The 17041-nt window shown below is 36.8% G+C and overlaps 1 pseudogene; it reads left to right on the forward strand.

The window, feature by feature from the left end:
* LOC149247910 (putative beta-D-xylosidase 6) overlaps positions 1 to 12029 on the forward strand; it is a 34040-nt pseudogene extending 22011 nt beyond the window's left edge.
* Positions 12030 to 17041: the final 5012 nt, after the last annotated feature.

The following is a 17041-nucleotide window of genomic DNA, read 5'->3' on the forward strand; positions in this document are numbered from 1 at the left end:
GGCCCAAAATTTTCAAAAATGCAAAAAGCGTCCCAAATTTTTTGAAATTTGGGCTGAGTGTCCTCCATCAAGTGCTGTGTTGGGCCAAGGAAGCCTCAGCCAATATCTAAAGTCTATCTTTCTCATTTTGCCTCCTCGATGCTCTCTTCAACTTTGCTTTCAGGCTTCTGATTCTTGCCTTGTAACTTTTATTTCTCGCCATGTAATGGTAGGCCATATGCCTCAACATCGTTTTCTCTGTGTTGGCCTTCTCTAACAACTTTTCCAAGTGGATATTATCTCTCTCAAGCCAAGACTCACAATCATCATTGATTTCTTGTTCAAGTGATGTGAGCTTCACCTTCCTCCTTTTGGCATCTTGGCTGTTTTCTCGTATGTTTTGCAACTCCATAATGGTTTGATAATCCTCTAGCTTCTTGTTTCTTTTCTCCAACTAATTTATTATCCAATTATCTCTTTCTAATTTGAGGGACAAATCATTGATGTCTTCCTGTTGCTCTTGGATGACCTCCTTGAGCTTTGAGCTTTGTGGGCCCAAATTCGTGTCATCATCCTGAGTGAGAATGAAATTGGTCTCCTGCTCACCTAAAGGCCCCTCATGATCGAATGGCCTCTTCCCCTTGTCCCGATCCTATTGTGCTAATGAAGGAAGCAAGACCCCTTCCACCCCGGGTGGAGATAATACTCGCCTTGCTGCTACAAACTACCATATAGTTCCCTTTTGATAGGTGACAAACATCGGCACACTAGTGGTTTGTGTCTCATGACCTTGCTGCTGATGAGAAGGTCCACTTGTGTCATGAAAAGTGTCTGGAGGTACCTGAGGAGCTGTGAAGAACTCATGAGAAATGAAATCCTCCCATGAGATGCCCTCAAGGATAATTTTAGGGGCGAATGTTCGCCCTTTGGTGAAATTAAGGGGTTTTAAATTTTTAGTGGGCGAATATTTTGTATCATAGTACATTTTTACAAATCACCTCAAATACCCACCTTATTTTAAGGGAGAGGGTAAAAAAGGTAAATTTAGCCCTTGAAATTAGGACTTACAACCTTCCATTCACCCATTTTCAAGAATAGGTTTTATTTAAGTGAATCCATTCGCCCATTTTCAGGAATAGGTTTTATTTAAGTGAATCCTATGGGCCAAATACCATATTTATAAAAGAGGTATGGTAAATTAATAAAAATATAAATAAATGAGAGGTATGGTAAATAAATATAACATTTTTTATATTTACTCCATAAGTCACCTTATATACATGTAAGGGTGTAAACAAATAAAAATATAAGTAAAGTGGAGGTATGGTAAATAAATAAAATGTCCTTTTATACTTACTCAAAAAGTATGGTAAATAAATAAAAATATAAATAAACTAGACGTATCATAAATAAATAAAACCTCTTTTTATATTTAGTCCATAACCCTCGTTCTATTTATGAAGGCTCAAGAAAGAGGTTTTATTTAAGTGAATCCTATGGGCCAAATACCATATTTGTAAAAGAGGTATGGTAAATTAATAAAAATATAAATAAACAAGAGGTATGGTAAACAAATAAAACATTTTTTTATATTTACTCCATAAGTCACCTTATATTTACGAACACTCAAAAAATGGGTTATATTTAGGTGAATCCTATGGCCAAAATACTATGGGACAAATACCATGGACTAGATTGTTATTAATACCATGCAAAAAACCATTATTAACCCTAATATTAGAATTAATAAAAATAAAAATGGCACATGGTATTGACCCATGGTATTCACCAAAATGGCACATGGTATTGACCCATGGTATTCACCTGGAATGTAGCCTATTTAAATGGGGGAATTAAACCAACATGTAGCCTATGCTAAGATTCACTAGGACTTTACAAAGTTTTATTATTTAGTGAAAGACTCGCCAAGATCTTACAAGATTTTATAATTGAGTAAAATATTCCCCATGCCTGGTGAGAGATTCGCGAAAAAATTATATATACATATTATATTATTGATAAAATCGCCTTCCATTTTTCCTATATACCATGGAGATTCGCCCATTTATTATATTTATAAATTTAGGGGGGGTTATTAAAATTTTCCCTGGATGCCCTGCAAACCAAGCTGATGCATGACCACAATTTTAATGAGTGCAAAATGGTATATACTGTTAAATTGTTGCTGAGGAGTCTTCTATTGTACTAGGGTGGTCATCTTCTGAATATTTCAGCACATGAAGTAGGGGAGATTCATCATTCTCACCCTGGGAAAGTGCATCAAAAATCTAATATGAGTAGCCTATAGGCGTGAAAGCCAGCCCTCACAGCTAAAACACTTCATTATGAGTTTCATCAAGGGAGCATATGAGTCTTTTAGGTACCGAAAGGGAAAAACTCTATTGAGTTGTCTCAAATAACCAGGCTTGATGTATGATTCATAGTGTTCCCTTTTAATCTGCTACTTTTTCTTCCAGTGCTCTCTGACATTAGGAATGTTGGTTGCTAGAGAAATAGACTCCGGTGTCAAGGTGAATGTCACACCAGCTAGAGTGGTTTGGCCATTATGTAGATTAAGCACAAACAACTAGGCTAACTCATGATGATACTGGACTCTAGCAACCATCTCACAGAACTGATAATAGGATTGGTGTTGAAAGCATGTGATAGCAAGAGGGCAGGCCTGCATCTCAACAAGTGAAGTAGGCTCCTCTCGTATATGTTTTCCACCCTTGTGAAGTCTCCTTCGTGCACACATTTCTAGAGGAGAGTCACTGTGTGTCTCTTCATCTAGGTCATCTAAAGGATCAGATTCCATGCTTGCTAATGTGTGAGTTTTCTTGATGAGTATGAAGAGATTTATGGTGATTTTGATGTTTTCCTGCCAAATTTTTGAAGATGTATTAGGGACAGTGAAGGGAGAGGGTAAAAGGGGTTTTACAATTGTTGCTAATTGTAATATGGGGGATAGAAGGGTTTTGGGGAGAGTTTTCGATTTTGGGATAACAATTAGGGTTTAGGAATGTCTAGCTAGGGTTTGGGATATTGGGAGTTAGGAATATGGGGCTAGTGAATTTAGGGATATGGGGATGAAACTAGAAAATTAATGTGGGAAACGAAGAGTGTGGGAGTGAGGGAATGGAATTCGATAGCAAAAACACAAACTACAAACCCTAAGCACTTGTTTTTGAGAAAAATTGCAAGGAGGTAGGGTTTCAAGCTTATCTCTTTAAATCACCATAAAAGAAAAACTCATCCACCGATAGTGGAAGAATGATGACTTACTTGAGCAGGTGGAAATTTAGCAAATTTGGCAGTTTGAACGAATTTGTGGGTGAAATCGGACTTGAAGCCCTGTGCACCATGCCACAAACCCAACGTGCCATGCCTCCTGTATGCACCACGCCAGTGTAAATTTATGTCTGTGGAGGGCGACCTAATGCGCTGCACCACTTGTATGCACTGCGCCTCTCACCCAATGCGCCACACCAACGAATTTGCACAATTTTTGTCCAAGCTTGCTTCCTTTGCTCAACACGTTCTTCTCTTGCTCAATCTTTCTTATTTGAATGTGAATGAGCTTTTTGAATTGTGAAAATGATTTATATACAAGAGATTTTGATTTTTCATTCATGAAACCCACTTTTATAATGTTTGCATTTGACTTGTTTTTCAAACTCTGTTATTGGGCAGTTTGCTTTATTTTTGCCTGTGATGAACTGAATGCTTTGATTTTTTGTTTTCCTCGTAGGTGATGGAGATGTTGAAGCTTGGAAAGGTGACCATGGTTTCCACTGAAGTTATTAAATATGGAAAAACTAATATTACATCAAATTTATACATAAAAGCATAAAAAACCTTGTTTTTCCTCAAAAGAGAGTTTTGAGGGAAAAATCAATCACTGAGCATGTGATTATAGAAATGATTGTTGTTGAAACTTTATTTTTCCTCCTCATGCACCTACTGACCTTTATTGAGAATTTTGAAGATCATTTTGATGAAACCCTAGACCTAATGAGACCTAAAACCCTAAAAATATCTTTTGCGGATTCAAGGACAAAAAATGACTGCAGATGATCTAGATGAATGAAAATGGGCCAGAAGGTAAAGGACATGAGGGAAAATGTATAATAAGCCACTACTGTTAGATGATCCATGATCCTAATGGAATGTAGCTGACCAAGCGAGACACCTAAAATGCAATGCAATAAGAGAATTTGATCACTGACAAAGGGATGAAGATATCGACACTAACATTGGCCCCAATGGGGATGGTAGCTCCTTGGAGGTACGAAGAACTACAGATCTCTTGGAAACTAGGCAGTGCCTTCGTACATTGGACTATGGAGTCGATAACTTCAACAAACAAAAAACGAATTACTATGAAACTTTTACTCAAGACTCATAGTTGAACATATTAATTCAAAATTGAAACAAGACTCTCAAAAGCTAAAACTAGACACTCAGCTGAAACTATCTTTAAACTAAATTGACTAAAACAAAAAATGACTCAAGGACGACTTAACTGAAACTAATACTTACAAAGCATTCGAAGGGTAGCAGTCCATCAAGATTTGAGGGCTTCGAATCATGACGAAAACTACCTTCTTACTGACGAAATATGTACAATCATGTGAAGTGGGCCTTCCAATGTAACCAATCCAAAAAATGGCTACTCAATGAAATTATGCTCTCTCTTTCCTCGAGCAGGCAGAATGACATACATGTAGGGAACTCATAATAAGAACTGAAACCAAGGCTTATGCTAAAAAACCAAGCAACATTCATCTTCTCTAGTGCTTGCAAAAGAATGTCGAAAGGATATTGGAAGTCCTGAAGCACTAGCTTGGCCTGAGATCCAGCAACAAAAATACAAGTACTCCCTTCATTCTGATCTGAAAGAACAACTAGTTGCTGAGTGATAGGAAGGCACAGAGAGGTATAAGCTTCTGCCATCTGAGTGTTAGCTGTAAATTGCTTGACCATGAGAAATTCTGGCATATTGTCTCTCTCAAGCTCATATCCCTCAACTTCATGGTCTACGTCGTTCTTAAACAGAAAACAATATTCAAGATTATCAAACATGACAGTCTTATCCTTTTCATGAAGGAAAACATTATCTTTTCGCTAATCAATAAAGCTAATTTCAATACTATCATTATTTTCAAAAGTGGAAGAAGTTTCACCAACACTTTCTTGACCATGTGCACACTGCAGACCTACATTAGTTTCGGTTGTAACTTGTCCTTTCAAGAGTTGATCTATCTCATCTTCAGACAGAGGAGATAGTACCTTTTGTTTTCTTTTGCTCAAGTGATTATTTTCTTCATGAAATAACATTTCAAAACATGAAAAACCTGAATGAAAATGCTCATTTACCTGATCTTCTAAATTTTGAAAATATTGTCAATCATATTCATATGACATGGCAATCAAATTATCATTTACCACTGAGTTATCGAAAGAGCATTTTTCACTTACTTGAACAAAGATCTCATCTTTTTTTCATAAAATGACTGGATTACCTCCTTGTGAAAACTTTGTTCTAATGAAATGAGAACACTTGGATCAATAACTCCGTCTTTTTCATACATCTCAACAGAAGAACTCTTCTTCATGGGATTTAGAACAAGGTAGTCTTCATCATCACGATCTGAATCTAGATCTGAAATAGCCAACCTGATTTTATCACAATCTGAGATTGAAACTTGACATTCCTGCATATTGTTTTCTTCTATGGACATATCTGAAATAAAACCTTCTCTTTCACTATTTTCCATTGTACTAAGATCTTGATCCTACTGCAAAGTTTCCTGAGAATCTTGATGAGTATCCTCTAAGTTCTCTTTATGCTGCTGAAATGGATTTTCGTACAGAGCCTCCATGATCTCATCATCCATGAGGTCATCATCTTCATAAACTTTTTCAAGATTTTCAATAAAACTATAAACATGTTTAAAACAGTCCTAAACTAAGGCTAAGAATGGATAAGATTCTTTTTACCTCTCAAAGAACATGGTATGAAAATCCTTCAAATAGTAAATACAAGCAGGCGGAAAAATTTCATACCAAGATCGGGCTTCACCTTCCAGAATGGCCATGAATATCTTCATCAAACAAACTTCAGGAAAATCAACCTTCAACTTGCAAATATGTATGTGAAATTGAACCAGATGTAAAGCAGCATCCTTCCTATCATCATCTTTAAATGTAGGCAAAATTCATTTTCCAATCTACCTTAAGAATTTTATTTGGGAAACCTAGAATGTGATCTCAACTCATGGGAGCATACCTTCGATCTAGTGAATCCATTTTGATAACAATGAATTCACCAAGAAATTCTTCAGGCTACTGGTTCTTGAAGAGTGGAGTTGCCATAAAAATTCTGAAGCTTGGGATTTTTCGACACTGGATTCGCTAGGAGAAATATTTCAGCCTTCATATGTGTTTGACTGCTGCCCACCATCAGCAATCAGATCTAACTTGATTCATGTACTGGGGAAATTTGCAAGTCAGATGTTCAGCTTATAAGACTAGACTGGAGATTGACTGAAGGTGCTTTTATCTACTTATGTACTCGCAAAGCAATGTGCAGTTTGAAGGCTTCCTGGCATAACTTCAAGCTCCGTCTGTAGTTTATAAACCAAGAACACTATATAAAAAAAATATTTTCTTCCCCAGTATGGTCGCCACTATATTAGGGCCTAAATCTACCTCAGGCTGAGAAAGGTAGGATCTAGGGTAACAACAAACCACGCTTAACCTGGTAGCTAGCCCTACGAGGTTGGGAGAGGGCTCTCTCCTTGTCAATCTCAAAAAATATGGCCGATGAAAGCTTGAGATGACTGATGTAATGACTAATTTTAGGCTAGGTATGTCTATAGAGGTGTTTTATTGAATTTGATGATGTTTTGTTGGCTCAAATATGAAAGGCAGATTTGGGCCTAGGGAATGAGGCTCAGTTTTTCAGAGATCTCTATGGGGCAAGGTAGGGAAGCGATATGGTACTTCAAATTGAGTGATATGGAGAGGTTTCAGACTGATGAGGAGTTGAAAAGGGCATGAAAAACTTAGGGATCCTTTTCAAACAGCAGAAAGCATAGATAACTAAGCAAACCCTAGGTAGAGCATTGCACTTTCAATGTATTCTACCTTTATCCTTGTTTGATTTAGTTAAGATGAAATAAAGAGAGATATGGCATACATAAAACACATGTAGACTTACAATTACAAAAGAAAACACAATACCAAAGCAAGATGCCACATGAATCCCATAAAGTGCTACAAACCACTAGTCTATTCCTTAGCCAAACTACTAAAATGAGTATATAATGAAGCTCCAAGCTTTCCCAAAAGTCTAACCATGCTAATGAATGAAAAATTACAAGATATAGGCAACCAAAAACTCATCCTAGCCTCTATGGGTCGAGCTCATGAGTTTAGGAGCTATTCCAAAAAATTCTAAAATGAGAACTAAAAAGTACGTAGTGGAATAACATGCCTCTAAAAACTAGGGAACTGATTCATTCAGTTGCAAACTACCTTTTCATGGATGAATATAACTCTATGAGTGAAAATTAAACATAATTACATCAATATCCATCAAATTACATCAAATTACATCATCATTTTGACATTAATAAGGATAAAATTCAAGTTGTCAAGAAACTAGGCAAAAAACAAAGTATTCTTGGTCAAACTGAGCAAAATTTCCCCAATGTGCCTCGCTGATTTCTCTATGCGTAGCGCCTGTTTGCAGCCACTTTTGGAGGCCTTTTAGGTGTCCAAATTTGCTCCAAGTGTGCTTTCTGGAAAGGTCTACTTGTCTAATTTCTAGAACAAGTGGAATTTTTGAATTTGACCTCAATTTTCCCCTACAAAACTGAGTTCTCCCAAAACTGCTCCCTATGTTTCAAAATAGGGGTAGTAAGGTCATTTTTTGGATGTTTTTGACCTTTTTGGGGGCTCAAAACATGTCAAAATTTATTTTCCATTGGTAGGCATGCATATATTTCCAAGAAAAATCCAAATATGCTAAGTTTTTGTCATTTGGAGGCCTCCATCAAAAGCGAGCCCCAGGTGGCGTGGCACATTGGGCAGAAAAACCTATGTTTTGGCCCAAAAATTTAAAAAATGCAAAAAGTGTCCCAAATTTTTTGAAATTTGGGCCGAGTCTCTTTCATCAAGTGTTGTTTTGGGCCAAGGAAGCCTCAGCCAATATCTGAAGTCTATCTTGCTCCTTTCACCTCCTCAATGCCCTCTTCAACTTGCTTTGAAGCTTCTAATTCTTGCCTTGTAACTTTTATTTCTCGCAATGTAATGATAGGCCATATGCCTCAACATTGTTTTCTCCCTATTGGCCTTCTCTAACAACTTTTCCAACTGGATGTTAGCTCTCTCAATCCAAGACTCACAATCAACATTGATTTCTTGTTCAAGTGATGTGAGTTTCACCTTCCTCCTTTTGGCAGCTTGGCGGTTTTCTCATATGTTTTGCAACTCCATAATGTTTTGCTAATCATCTAGCTGCTTTTTTATTTGCTCCAGATAATTTATTATCGACTTAGATCTTTCTAATTTGAGGGACAAAGCATTGATGTCTTCTTGTTGCTCTTGGATGACATCGTTGAGCTTGGAGCTTTGTGGGCCCAAATCCATGTCATCGTCCTGAATGAGAATGAAATCGGTCTCCTGCTCACTTGAAGGCCCCTCATCATCTAATGGCCTCTTGCCCTTGTCCTGAACCTATTGTGCTGATGAAGGAAGTGAGACCCCTTCCACCTCGGCTGGAGATAATACTTGCTTTGCTGCTGCAAACAACCATCTAGTGCCCTTTTGATAGGTGACAAACACCGACACACTAGCGGTCTGTGTCTCATGACCCTCCTACTGATGAGAAGGTCCACCTGTCTCATGAAAAGTCTCCAGAGGTACTTGAGGAGCTATGAAGAACTCATGAGAAATGAAATCCTCCCATGGGATGCCCTGCAAACCAAGCTAATGTATGACCACAATTTTGATAAGTGAAAAATGGTATATACTATTAAACGGATGCTAAGGAGTCTTATATTGTACTAGGGTGGTCATCTTCTCAATATTTCGGCACATGAAGTAGGGGAGATTCATTATTCTCACCCTGGTAAAGTGCATCAACAATCTAATATGGTAAGCATATAGGCGAGAAAACTAGCCCTCACAGCAAAAATACTTCATTATGAGTTTCATCAAGGGAGCATATGAGTCTCTCAGGTAACAAAAGGGAAAAACTCTGCTGAGTTGTCTCAAATAACCGGGCTTGATATATGGTTCATAGTGTTCCCTGTCAATTTGCTGCCTTTTATTACACTACTCTCCGACATTAGGAATGCCAGTTGCTAGAGAAATAGACTTCGGTGTCAAGGTGAATGTCACACCAGATAGAGTGGTTTGGCCATTATGTAGATGAAGCACAAACAACCGGGCTAAGTCATGAAGCTACTGGACTCTAGCAACCATCTCACAGAACTAATAACAGGATTGGTGTTGAAAGCATGTGATAGCAAGAGGGCAAGCCCATAGCACAGCAAGTGAGGTAGGCTCCTCTCATATATGTTTGCCACCCTTGTGAGGTCTCCTTGGTGCATGCATTTCTGTACGAAAGTCACTGTGTGTCTCTTCACCTTGGTCATATGAAGGATTAGATTCCATGCTTGCTAATGTGTGAGTTTTCCTGATGAGTATGACTAGATTTATGGTGATTTGGATGTTTTTCTGCCAAATGTTTGAAGATGTATTAGGGACAGTGAAGGGAGAGGGTAAGAGGGGTTTTAGAAATGTTGTTACCTAGAATTTGGGGAATAGAAGGGATTTAGGAATAGCTTTTAGATTTAGGGATAACAATTAGGGTTTAGGAATTTCTAGCTAGGGTTTGGGATAGTGGATTTAGGAATATGGGGTTAGTTAATTTAGGGATATTGAGAATTAGGGATATGGGGATGAAACTAGAAAATGAATGTGAGAAACAAAGAGTGTGGGAGTGAGGGAATGGAATTTGGCAGCAAAAACACAAACTACAAACCCTAAGCACTTGTTTTTGAGCAAAATTGCAAAGAGGTAGGGTTTCAATCTTATCTCTTTCAATCACCATAAACTCTTTAAGTAAAGCTCATTCAATGGCAATGGAAGAACTATGACTAACTTGAGCAGGTGTCAATTTAGCAAATTTGGAAGTTTGAACGAATTTGTGGGTGAAATCAGGCTTGAAGCCCTGTGCGCCACGCCACAAACCCAACGTGTCGTGCCTCCTATATGTGTCACACTAGTGTAAATTTAACATTGTGGAGAGCGACCCAATCTGTCGCACCACTTGTATGCGCCGCGCCCACGAATTTGCACAGTTTTTCTCCAAGCTTGCTTCCTTTGCTCAACACAAACTTCTCTTGCTCAATCTTTCTTCTTTGAATGTGAATGAGCTTTTTGAATTGTGAAAATGATTTATATACAAGAGATTTATGTTTTTCATTCATGAAACCGACTTTTATAATGTTTGCGTTTGACTTGTTTTTTAAACTTTGTTTTTGGGCAGTTTGCTTTATTTTTGCTTGTGATGAACTGAATGCTTTGATTTTTTGTTTGCTTCGCAGGTGATGGAGATGCTAAATCTTGGCAAGGTGACCAGGGTTGCCACTGAAGTTATTACATATCGGAAAACTGAAATTACATCAAATTTATACATAAAAACATAAAAAACTCTGTTTTTCCTCAAAACAGGGTTTGGAGGGAAAAATCAATCACTGAACATGTGATTATAGAAATTAATGTTGTTGAAACTTTATTGTCCTCCTCATGCACCTGCTGAACTTTATTGACCATTTTGAAGACCTTTTTGATGAAACCCTAGACCTAATGAGACCTAAAACCCTAAAAATAACTTTTGCGGATTTAAAGACAGAAAATGACTGCAGATGATCTAGATGAATGAAAATGGGCCAGCAGGTAAAGGACATGAGGGAAAATGTATAATAATCCACTACTGTTAGATGATCCATGATCCTAATGGAATGTAGCTTACTGAGTGAGACACCTAAAATGCAATGCAACAAGATAATTTGATCACTAACGGAGGGATGAAGATACCGAAACTAACACTTGAAATCCAAGGACACCTCATGACTATGCATCTCCTTGTTGGCATGTTGATTTTTTTTTATCAGTTTATTTTGTTGATTATTTTTTAGTTCCAAAGATGAGTAAATAAAAAATTGGTGTAAAATGAAATATACTACCAATGGTAATATGGAACAAAGCATCAAAATTATCTTATCCCTTTGGAATTAACCTGTATTTTTGTTGTTATATTTTTATGAATTTGGTATTTGTATACTGTCAGTTTCTTTTGATGAAAGGAAAAACATAGTGTAGAAAAATTGAAGTACTTGGATGAGATGTATACGTTTTTACTGTTTAGGTGGAATATTTCCAATGACATGGTACCCTCAAGTCTTCGTGGAGATATCAGTGACAGACATAAACATGTGTCCCAATCATCATACAGGCTATCTGGGCCATACATATAGATTTTACATAGGGAAGAATGTGTTTGACTTTGGTCAGGGACTGAGGTACTCAGCATACTCATATGAGTTCTCTTCCACAACCATCAAGAAGATTGATCTGAATGTGACAATGGAGCATGTTGAAGCCCTTGGTGACATAGGAAAATGTCATGTCAGAGTGGAGAACACCCTTTGTAGTGAGTTAAAAGTTAGATCCTCCATACTTGTGTGGAACCATGATAACATGGATGTGAGGCATGCAATGTTGTTGTATTCCAAGTTCCCTACAACCCACAAAGGAACCCCATAAAAATAGCTAATTGGATTTCACAGTGTTCATTTCTTGGGTAAACAGATAACCAAAATTATGTTTGTGGTTAACTCTTGTGATCACTTTGAAGTACTATTCAAGGGAATGCGCAAATACTTTTGGCCATTGGTTCTCATTCCCTAATTGTTTGTGATACCCAGTATCTAGTTTTAGTTGTTACCAAACACTTGAACATAAATCAATAGTACTACCACCTATAATGATATTTCAGTTGACTTCAGGACAATACTCACATTGTCTTCCATCTATGGGAAGTACAATGGCTTCATGACAATATTTGCATTGTCCTTTGGGAAGTAAAATGACAATGCAATTTATGGTTTTGAGTAGGTTGGATCCTTGTGTAATATTGAGACATCTACAGGTTGTGTAACTACTATTTTGGTGCAATTTTCTTCAAACTTGGGGCTTGTGCATCCTTCCCTTAAATGTTATAAATATCAAGTCAACAATCCTTGACCACACAAACTGACATGCCCTCCAGCCAATACGTGTTTAATGTTCAAAGAAAGGCAATGAATCCAGTAGTCTTTCTGTAATGTCATTATTAAACATAGAAAACTGGTAAACAACTAATACCAGCACTTGTTTGATTCATCAAACTTATTGATGAAGTGTCCTAACTTATCATCATCACTATTCTCCTCAAAGAGTATTTCTTCCATAAGTATATCTCAGTTACTTTAAATTCCAAGAAAGTTTTTTATTAAAAGCTTGGAAGGATCTAGGCTGAGCCACACCCCAAAACGATATGGGAAATAAGTAGAGTATAATAGACATAGTGCTTATTTCAAGAGGAAATCAAAATATACATTGTCATAGCCTTTTGGCCAAAATAAGGTGTTGAACCTGTCTACATATTGCCCTAGAAGATACCGTTTATAGTCTTCCATAAGGATTTATTTAGGAATTTCATTTAGATGATCAAAAATGTATCTTAGACTATTGGAAATACAGATCCCTAAGTATCATGGCTATCTTATTCAAGAACTAAATAATAATTTTATCATCTTTTCGAAAAAATAAATTTATTTATTTATTTATTTTATTTATTTATTTTATTTATTTATTTATTATTTTATTTATTTATTTATTTATTTATTTATTTTTATTTTTTTTTCTGATTTTGAGACAAGAGTTCCTTCTCTAAACTGTTTCCCTATCAGGACTCCCTCCTACAAAAACAAAGCATATTTTGAGAGCTGGTCTACCTTTGTATCACTCCTTGTAAAGGTTGGTAAACAAAATTACTTGAAATTTTATTTTTACCTATGAAACTCTGATCATGACGGTATTCCATATTTGTTATCATCTTATGTCCATTGGCCCAATCAAGCAACATTTTTGGATCCCCCACAATTCAAACTATTCCATCACCTCTTTATATAATTGCTCTCAGTAATGGAGACAATGCATAAAACTCAATTATGTGCTTAGTCCCTTTCCCAGCTCCAGATTTTATAGAAAAATAATGAGTTCTTTAAAAACAAAAGAGATCAAGAGCCACACTTACTTGGAGGTTTCTTGACATGCACCGTCAAGGTAACCCTAGGTTGTAGAATGATTTATGCTAGATCTTTTAGAACTCTCTGAGCTTTTGGAGATTTTCGCTTCCATTATCCCCATAGCCAATTCTTATTTAATGAGCCAGAAATCTTGGATGAGGTTCTTTAACTTGAAATAATGCATTGTTTCTAGCTAACCACAAACCCTCACAAAACAAAGCATGGAAAATATTTATTAATGGATATATGTTTATCAAGATGGATATGCTCAAAACATCTCACTAAAGTGTTGTATTGTTTTCTTCTCAAAGATGTACAAAAAGAACCCAGTTAAGATTGTGGATGACAAACAATCTCAACAATATAAATGGCTGCTAAACATTGTAGATATACAACAACGGACAAATACAAAACCTCCCAAAGTCTGAATCTATGCCACAATCATATTCAAACATAAAAAAGAGAGAGTAATAACTCTAATCATCCAATGGAAACCAAATATGTAAAGAATAATTTTATTATAACATGTGTGAACGGAACAAATAAATGTTACTGGTACCCCTCTATGGGATGGGTTCTTGGATATCCTCAAACGTCTTCATCTTGTGTAGAGTCTCTCTCCTCTATAATGTATAAACCTAGCAAAAATATGTTGTGCGACAATGAAAATAATCAGAGTTACAACAATGAGTTCAAAAATGAAAATAATCAAAAGTGAATAATGAATGGAAAACCCTTCTATTTATAACTAAATATTGAGTTATCCTCGAAAAATGAGCAATGATAAAATATCATTGATCCCATTCTTGGAATAACCACTTGGAATATTTTATTATGTTTGTTTAGGAGGGAAAACGTATTTAAAATTTTATTTGGAAATAATAAATAAATAAATTATTTATTTATCATCTCAAGGAATTAGTTAAGGAATAATAAACAAATAAGGATTTATTTAATTATTCCTAAGGGACTTAGTCAAATTTGACAAAGAATAATAATTAATTAGTGATTCATTAATTATTCTTGGCGAAAAATAAGATGATTAATGATTTATCTATTTATTTTTCATAATTAGGTCAAATATGACAAGGAATAATAATAAAACAATGGTTAAATTAATTATTCCTAGAATAAAATCAAATAAATAGTGATTTATTTAATTATTCTTCATGGGTTTAACTATAAATTACTTAACAAAGGTGGTTTATTAAGTAATTTCTCAGGTGAAAGCAATTTTACTATGGTAAAATTTGCATTACATGGTGTACCTTGATCCATATAGTAATTTAGACTAGATGATGATATTTTTGGTGAGAACAGATTGCCCCCCAATGTATGAGTGTTAGGAGAGAAACATATGACCAAAGTACGTTGTAAAGACACAATCACTAGACAACACAGGGGAGTCAGAGCGGGAGAGAGACTAATGAAGTTGAATTGAAAGAGGATAGGGACAAAGGGGGCAAGACTCATGCAAGTTTCCTTTTATGTTGTGGTACCAGACATTAATGGGGCAGGGGAGGCATACCCATACCTGCCGAGATAACTTAGTACAAAAATAATGTGTCGCCCAGAAATATAAAACTAAGAAATGAAGTACATGTTGAATGGTACATGACATCCTAGATTAACAGAGCCAGAAAATAATACAATGTGTCCCATATACATATTGCACGTCGAAAAACATGATCCAAAACTGAATACAATAATATGTGAGTACATGTGATGTAGTGACACTTCCCTCAAAAAATGTGCGGGAGGGAGGGTAGAACAACTAGAGAATCCCTGTTAAAAAATGAAGGGCTCTGTAAAACTGAATTGATCATATGAAGGAGACGTGCATGCTATGAACACTACAATCAGTAGGAACTGAACCCATCCACTCTATGGAACTGCATTTGAGGTTGTAGCATAGTAGGTATGCATCCGGGCATGTAGGGGGATACCTAAAGTGCCACCCCCTCATGAGGTTTGAAATGTTTCACACACACCTCGGAATCACTGGTACAGTGTACTGTATCATTGGACCATCAAGTGTATGGATCACGAATATGAAATGACCAAGTCAAATGGCGATAATGAGACCCTCTACTTGATCCAAGGCTTTGAACAAGAATGGAAGTTGGAGCCAATGTACACCACCCTCTAGGCCATTCTTTTGGAATAAATGAGCTGATGTCGATAGAATACGTTCCGCGATAGATGAGGCAATTCAAATCATCAACTAAAGCATGAGGGAAAACAGTAATGTGATTGATGGACTAACACCAGGGATAGTGGGGAAAAGTGGGACTAAGGGACAAACATATGACTACCCTTGTCAGAGAAAAAAGCACATGGTTGACCTTGCAGAAACTGACTAAACCCTGGAGGGGATGGGGATAGTATGACTTGAGGCCAAAATGGACAACAAAGGATGAATGATATGAAAATATGGATGGAACTTTATGACATGAGATAATGGGAAATGAAATATAACATAAGTATGCAAGGGTGACTCATCGCGGATGCTCTGATCAAGGGTGACTCAATGATGCTTCCACACAGAGTAGGCCTAGTGGGGACCATCAAAACATGAGTAAATGATGGTTACTCATGATGAAAGTCAACACATGGTACAAAAAATATTAAGAGGAGGTTGACCTCAAAGTACAAGTGTCTCTTTATGACGAAATTCAATTTTGAGAAGCGACGAAGTGACCTTTCCTGGAAAAAATGCTTTGTGGTGAAGTGTCAAATCATCAAAAACAGAGGAAGATCCATCATAGAGCTCGATCAGAGCTTTCAAATGTTGTTGATGGTTCATCAAATAGAGCTATGGTCTGGTCGTAATATGTGATAGAAAAATTGTGGGTTTTCCTATAAAAGTGTGGGTTCCCTCCAATTTGAGAGGAGGAGAAGGCCCTAAATCTTATGGAGATCATAGTGGACAAACTAACCATCTGAATCGGGATCTACAAATTTCAGGCAAGTGGCCTTACTTGTCTAAAGGTGGCATTAATGCTTCTTGGAACGATGCTTCCTGGTGAAAAATTAAGGGAAGAGGAAAATGAGAATGAACTACTAGAGGAGGTATAGAATCCTCCTCACCAACTAAGTCAAACATGGGGACAATGTGGACATAAAGTAGAATATTTGAAGATATGGTGTCAAACATCTACGACATGCAATGTGCATATGGCTCATTGTAGAGGCCGGTATGAGCAACTATCCAAGGAAAGGGAGGATAATCAACCATACCTAGATATGGTGGGATCTAGGTGAAGAATTAATTGAGAAGATGGCTAGGGGAAAACCATCATGCCCCCAGGCATAGGATGTTGATTTGGTATGCAATGGTGGGAATGGTGCCCCTTAGAAGGAGGATTTTGTGGAGCACCATTGTGTTCTAAGTGCTCGAAAAAGGGATTCAAGCATCTCCAGCCAACCTGGCATGAGATCCTCCAAAGGAGATGAGGAGATGTAGGGGCCTATGTGCCCCCTAGTATGTTATAGGTGTATCGGATATATTTAGAGCTAAGGACTCCAAACACTTATATGATACATAACATGATTATGAATTTTTATATGATGATGATGGTTCACCATTTGTTGTGTTATCTTCTGTGGTATACATGTGATAAATTCCAATCTAGAAAGTTATTTGCATTGGCATATACATAGTTATTTTGGGCTCTAGGAACATGACTGAA

This window comes from Pinus tabuliformis, chromosome 7 (assembly GCF_031772625.1).
Source record: "Pinus tabuliformis cultivar Carrire ecotype Pingquan chromosome 7, CPIR1, whole genome shotgun sequence".
NCBI lineage: Eukaryota > Viridiplantae > Streptophyta > Pinopsida > Pinales > Pinaceae > Pinus > Pinus tabuliformis.